The sequence below is a fragment of the Sebastes umbrosus genome, chromosome 11, assembly GCF_015220745.1.
Source record: "Sebastes umbrosus isolate fSebUmb1 chromosome 11, fSebUmb1.pri, whole genome shotgun sequence".
In the NCBI taxonomy this organism is placed as follows: domain Eukaryota; kingdom Metazoa; phylum Chordata; class Actinopteri; order Perciformes; family Sebastidae; genus Sebastes; species Sebastes umbrosus.
Genome location: NC_051279.1, coordinates 8,226,171 through 8,233,527, shown reverse-complemented (window position 1 = coordinate 8,233,527; position 7,357 = coordinate 8,226,171). Strand labels below are relative to the sequence as shown.

General features: G+C 38.5%; 1 protein-coding gene across 3 annotated transcripts in view; it reads right to left on the bottom strand.

The window, feature by feature from the left end:
* Nucleotides 1-6,654: 6,654 nt before the first annotated feature.
* The window catches only part of smarcc1a (SWI/SNF related, matrix associated, actin dependent regulator of chromatin, subfamily c, member 1a), a 26,837-nt gene continuing 26,134 nt past the window's right edge, over nt 6,655-7,357 (bottom strand). For all 3 annotated transcript variants that reach the window (XM_037785204.1, XM_037785205.1, XM_037785207.1), the window contains one exon: nt 6,655-7,357. This exon is cut by the window's right edge and continues 3,343 nt beyond it. The gene's annotated coding sequence lies outside the window, so the exon portion shown is untranslated.

The following is a 7,357-nucleotide window of genomic DNA, read 5'->3' as shown; positions in this document are numbered from 1 at the left end:
AAGGGCAAGGACCTGCGGCGTTTCAGCTGCTGCAGGATCAAAAGACACACACACATACACGATGAAATGCAGAAACAGTTACATGTGGAACACACACAAACGGTGCTTATATTATCAGCCGAGATTGGATTCATGGTTTTAGCACTTTGAGTTTACATTTCAGTTGGGAGCAACGACCATAGTTTGTATATAAATTATATATAACAAGTGGACATAGTCACGGTGACATCACCCATTGGTTTGTTGAAGAGGCAAGTGAGGAGAAAAGGTGAAATCGGAGGTGAGTGAGTCAGAGACGGTACAAAGCAGAGGGAGTTGTTGAGATCTGACCGATAAAATATAGAGAAAGAGGCACATGAGAACGGTTGAGCTGTAAAGTGTAAAGCTCATCAGGAGTGGCAGATTCAGTGCAGATGTGGGAGGCCGGAGGGAGCGGCCATGTTAATTATAAAACATTCTGGCGAAGGAGTGTGTTCACTTACACACACACACACACACACACACACACACACACGCACACACACACACACTGTACAGACACGCTCAGAGTGCACACAAGCTCACGTGTGAACATATCAAGTCACAACTATTCATGTCTTTAGTTGAGGAAGAGGTGAAGAGCTCAAATGATCGTACAGCACCACGAGTGCTGATGAATCTGTATTTATATAGTTGTATGTGTGGTCCCAGCTATAGCCTATTAAAAAATGATCTTTGCTTTGTTCATTTATTTACACGCTACACCAGCGGGGGGCTGCATGATGAAGAAGTCAAAAGGACTGAAAAATGTAAGGGAATGAGCAATGACCAGAAAGAATACAGCCGAGGGAATTTAAGAATTGAACTGTTGTTTACCGTCTCTAACGTCGACAAAAACATGAAAAATTAAGAAGAGGAATACAGAAATTAAGTTAATCTAATTATCAACTAGTGTGCAAAACATTTTTGGCTGCAAGCCTGCACAAACTGCAACATAACAAGTATCTCTCTTGCAAATGCATCCTTATTTTTTGGTAGAAAGGCGAAGTCCCGCCCCTTCCGGTGGACCCAATGGGACCTTATTGAATGGTAGTCAACGGAGAGAGACAAATATTGTTTTGATCCTGTTTGAATTACACCATGAATTAAACACGTTTGTCGATTTAGAAGATCATTTTGCAAGTCAAGAAAGTCTCAGTTTGTTGTAAAACTGTTGAAGTATAAGACTGTGAAAATACGTAATTAGAAAGACGACACACCCAAAAGTCACGTAAGTGACGTCTCTCTCGCTGAAGCTATGATGCCTGTGTGTTTCGTACTACTGGCTGATAAAAAGACCAGGAGTCGCTGGATAAAACACATCAGGAAAGATAACATTGCGTGGAACTTAGCTAAGTTAGTTAGCTAGCTATTGTTGGTGACGTTTATTATGCGAGACGAGAGATGTAATTCACCGAGCGGTTTCACACAAAACTAAACGATACTACGACAAACTGCAACTTTCTTGACTTGTAAAATTATCTTTTAAATTGACAAACATCATATGTGTGATTCATGTCGCAATTCAAACTGGATCAAATAGAATTTGTCCCTCTCCGTTGACGGCCGTTCATATTTTTTCCGAAATAAGGTCCCATGGTGGTCCACCGGAAGGGGAGGGACTTGGCCTCTCTATGCATGGTAATAATGAGATCTTAGCGTGAAACCACGGCGATGTCTCATATCATGTATGAAGTCTTATAATGTGGCTCCATGAGCTTTTTCCAACCTCTCAAATGTGACGCAGGCCGATGGAAGAACTTTACAGCCAGACTTCATCCGATTGTTTGCCTTACTGCAAATCTCAACAGACACGTGTCAATCATGTTTCTCTCCGCTGTCAGCTTCATTCGTATCGTTTGAATATGAGAGGAAGAGACAGTCGAAACCTCAAAGAATATGAAATCCATACCTAAATATAGAGACATCTGAGGTCAGCATCGCTGCAGACTGTGAAGAGACAGACTGTCTTGTAAGTAAAAGGTCACAGTTTGAGCCCTTGTGTCAAGTTAAAATGCCCTTGTTTAAAAACACTCGACCTCTTCTTCCTCACTCACTGTCAGATATTCTCAGTAGGAGCATCAGCAAAATGCAAATTGATCAGTTTTTCTCGCCTCTTTGGCAGGCAGTTGGTCAGCTCGGAGGTTTGAGAGTCAGACTCAGGACTGGATGGTTGCCCGTTTGAATTCCTTTTAGACTGAAAATTAATCAGACGCACACACCCCTTAACGGCTACAGAGTTACACGTGAGCTGGGATCCTGAAAGGGAAGCACATTCTTAACATTATCTACTCTAGAGTTTTGTGTCTAAAAACGACTCAGATGTGCTGAAACAACATCCCTTTCAATTTTAGCCGTGCTACTAACGTTACTTGAGGAACGCCTGTTGGTCAGTCCTGTGCGTCGCCTGTCATCCTCAGCTGTACTTTGATATCAACACCAACAATAATAGAGTCACACGATAACGTTCATGCTAAATATTAGCATATTAACATGCCATTATATGCACGCCATGCATGTTAAAGAATGTTAACATGCTAAAATTAGTAAGCTAAAATACAGTTTGATATTAAATAGAGTGGTGCAGGAATGAGTCAATGTCAAGTCAATGGGTTTTTAGTTAGATGAAATAGGGTATGTGGTTAACACAAACTGAAGAAATTTTAACGTTTTGTTCTATGATATAAAATACATCAGTAAATATCCCACTTGTTCATTTTGAAGCTTTTACGTGTCTTAAAGAAGGCGGTTGCTAACTAGTGGCTAAATGAGACTACTAAAATATGCTAGGTGGTGTTATTGATGTTCATTTTCTATAAATGCAGGTATCACAATAATGACATAAAATGTCACTATAAATACATAATTCCACTTGTGAATCTGCAGCTTGACTAATACGAAATAAGAAGTGAACGTAGTCACGGTGACGTCACCCATTAGTTTGTGGACTGCCGTTTTGAAGCCTCGAGTTCGGCATTTTGGCCGTCGCCATCTGGGTTTTTTTGCAACCAGAAGTGACACAAGAGGGTGGAGCTAAGTACAACCGAATGCTGAATAAGGCATCTCTAGGTGATCAAAAAGGTTATAATTAACTTTTATGAACTGAAAACACACTGTGAAAGGGTTAAAGTTCTAAGATGAAAACACAGAAATCTTCCAGACCGGACAACGCTTTGGTAGCGACCTGTTAATCAGTCACAAGGTAGCCACGCCCTGAAGCATCCCCTGCTTTATGGTCTATTTGACTCTAAATGGGACCATAATTTACTAAATGAGCATCATGCTGTATTGAAGAAGACTTGAAACTAGCAATTGAGACCATAAACTCATGTTTACAATGTTTACTGAGGTAATAAATCAAGTAGGCTCATTTTCTCATAGACTTCTATACAATAGGACTTCTTTTTGCAACCAGAGGAGTCGCCCCCTGCTGGCTGTTAGAAAGAATGCAAGTTTAAGGCACTTTAGCATTGGCTTCACTTTTCAGACCTGGAGTCACTGGGTGGCATTGAGCCGCTCCAGCTTGTGACTGTAAAAATGTCACATTGAACTTGTGCAACCGAAATGAACTACTGGAAGTTGCACTCAAAATCCAGCACCAAAATGATTGAGAGCTAAAAATGTTCATGCCCCCCACATGAAAAGAAGCTCTAAACTATGTCTGCACTATCACAATACTTGAGTGCTGTCCTCTTGTCCTGCTCCTCCAACACAATAAGTAGAAATAAGACCTTTTCCCACCCCCTCCTCTTTCCCCATCCCACAAAGGGAGTAATCACGCTCTGGCCCTCATCCCTCTCAATAACATCCTCATGGTCAATCTGCCGGACAGAGAAATCCCCCCTCGCCAGATTACAGCACCGGCCGGCTGGGATTAGGTTTTGAAGAGCGGCAGGACTCAGTTGCTACTAGCAGTGAAGCAAAACAACCACACCAAAAGCATCGTCTCTCCTCCTCACGTGCGTCCCAGGCCGGGCAAATAGCCCATGATTTAAGGCTTTTTTGTAGCAAATTGGATGTAGAAATACAGAAAGTAATCCAATGGCTCTGAAATCAGCATCAATCTAAAATCCACCACAGTTCACTCTGAAACCAGTGATTGTGTACATCATACTGTACCTCTATAATGTAATTACTATAGTATAACAACTCAGTGTCACTACTACATCAGTTAAAATACATTTTAAAAACTGATTGAATTAATGGGATGTTATACAGCAAATTCCTGGCTTGCTACAAGTCTCTATTTAGTTTCTCTAGTAGTTATGTTTATATTTAGAAATGTCTTACATTTAAATCACATAGATATAATATTGTTTTATACTTTTTTCCCATTGTTGCATGTCGATGAGATAATGCATTTTGGGTAACACTTTATAATAACTATCATTTATGAACGGTAAATTGATAGTTAATTCAACTTAGATAATAGTTATTTTTCTGTTAAACAACAAAATCATGATTAATAATGTTTACTAATTATTAGTAATGCTATTATTTCGGTTAATTTATCATTATTTTGTGTTTTAGTTAATAAATCATATATTGTATCATAGCTGATAAGACACGCTAACAATTACATTCTGAGTGCATCAGTATTTAATAGTTTATTGTTGCACACATAACATTATATATATACTATATTAAGTATTTGTTAATGATTATCAAATTATTTGTAAACTTTTAAGAAATTGTTTGTTCAACATCTATAAACATTACATAGATAGATGGACCAGAAACCAACTATTAACCATTATAACCGCAGAATTAATTATTTAAATAATGTTTATACATACTTTACAAGGTATTTATTAACCATTTAACAAAGTATTATAATCATCAGTTGCAACTTTATAATAGCCATCCATATTATGATTTTAGACGGTTTACAAACCAATTATTAATCATTAACAAAGTGTTACAAATATCTATGTTTATAGAGGATTTACAAACAAGTTCTTAAAGGTTTACAAATCATTTGGTAATTATTAACAAATACTTAATATAGTATTTAAAATGTTACAATAAAATATATAAAAAAAAAACAAATTATAGCATTAATAATAAGAGTAAACATTTTTAATTATCATTTAATTGTTTTTTTTAAAAAGTAAAATAACTATCATCTACAGTTTAATTAACTATCAATTTACCATTTATTAATGGTTATTATAAAGTGTTACTGCATTTTGTTGGACATGTTATAAATCAAACCTGAAAAGAAGAGACAAATGTGTGGAGACTCTTTTTGTCTCTATAAAACAAAAGATCTGAGAGGGATGAAAGAAGTCTGAGTAAAAACGTCGTCACTATTTTTCCAACTAAGAATGAAACAAACACAATGGCTTGATAAGCCTGTGATGTCACTACAAACTGTAGTTTACACACTGTGAACGCATTATGTGCAGATGTTTTGTAGCAGCGTCCCTAATCCCAACACAAAGGCACAAGAGGGAGACACAAACAGATAATCCACTTTCTCCTCCTGGAGCTGCAGTTTGTGAAAAACAGACGATAATACGAGGATGTACAGTAACAACCTTCATCTTCAGATTACAAATCCTTCATTCAACAGTTTACTGGATAAACCTTTTGTGTTGGTTTTAACTGTGGCCACAAATTTGACTCACGATAGTCTAGAAAGGATGATTAAGCATTTACTTATGGGTTGAGGCGGCCCTGTATGAGTGGCGTGCCGCTTGGCTGGGAAACCTGCTTATATGGTGTGCAGGCACCATGTGAGGTGTGGCAGGTGTGACCTTCAATGTCTATCAGCTGATAACCAAACGGCTGCAGGTAGTAGAGATGCTGCGTTATACTTAAATTCTACATTTTCACAGCTTTTAAAGGGACATTATTTTGTTTTTTTTAGGTATTTATATCATTCTGTAGCTTCCTTATGTATTCATATTTGAACATTCACAAATTTTGGTCGAAGTATGTATGTTTTCAAAATGCTATTTTCCCATGCCCTCCTAAAAACTTCATCCCACTTGACCCGATGTAGGTTTCTGCATGATGACGCCGCTACATGTACAGTATACAGTATATACGTACATCCTTATAGTCAGTGTATTAACGTTACATACAGCTACTTAGATGGCGGTCGCCAGTTTGGAGAAGCAGACAGGAGTACCGGCAGGAAGCTAAGTAATGTACTGCTTAGTTTGGATCCAAAAGTCACAGAGTTACACAAATTTACCGTTCGATGCAGCAGTACACCAGAACACCCGTGTCCTGCGACGTAAAATTACTGTTTTTGTGAATGGAGTCTGGTGGCTTTGAAGACAGCGACAGCTCCAGTCCCCCGTTGGAAAGGGCTGTCCGATGGCGAGGTATCGATTTTTATTAGGTGGCTGAAATGCGTTTTTCTGTTGCTCCCATCCACAGCCACTTTACCTGACATCAGACAGCTCTTTCTACGGGGAACTGAAGCCGTTACATCGCTCTCTTCAAAGCCACGAGACTCCATTCACAAAAACAGTCATTTTACCCCTGCAGAACGAGGGAGTATACATACTGAATTTCAGTTATTTCCAAACGTAGCACTACTAACGTTAACTCAGTTAGTGCGAGCATTCATATTATTCATAACAGGAATAAATAAATCATTTAAAAAAAGAAGATATCAGGATATCAACCTCATACAAAACAGTTTATTCGACAGTGTCTAGGTCCAAGTACCAACAGACCCCATACAAAATAAAAAAAGAAAAACAAATGCTACAAACTTCCAAAGAACAGAGATAACTTCCATCTACACAAAAACTTCTCTTTAAAAATACATTACCATTAACACAAAAGAGTATTGATTAAAGATAATATATGTAAGGGGATTCCCGTCATATTTAAGTGATATTACGTAACAAGCCTGGTAAGGTGTTGAATGGGAAAGGAGGGCGGGGTGAATGAGAGCGACTGTACGTGTGTCTTTGTGTGTTTTCTTCTTCCAACAGACTGGGAGAAGAAGAGGGCAACAGTCAGTGATGCAGCAGTCACGTGGGCAGGAAAATAAAAAGAGATTAAAAAGAAAAGGAAATGGGTACGAGAGGTAGCGAAGGGGTGCGCAGAGAGGTAGCAGATAGCAAGAGGAAGATTTCTAGAAGAGGTAGCTAGCAGATGAATAAGGAAGAGGTAGCAAAGATACTAACAGTGCTAGCGAAGGGGGAGAGGAGTCAAGACTTCACATCAAAACAACCTTATTGGAGCTTATTATCAACCTGTGTGTCGACTGAAGACAGATAGAGCACGCCGTATCGGTTTAGCATGTGAGGAAATGAGTAGAGTGAGCAGGAGAGTACATTTTCTTACTGTCCAGATTAGTTTATCTTTATTTCAA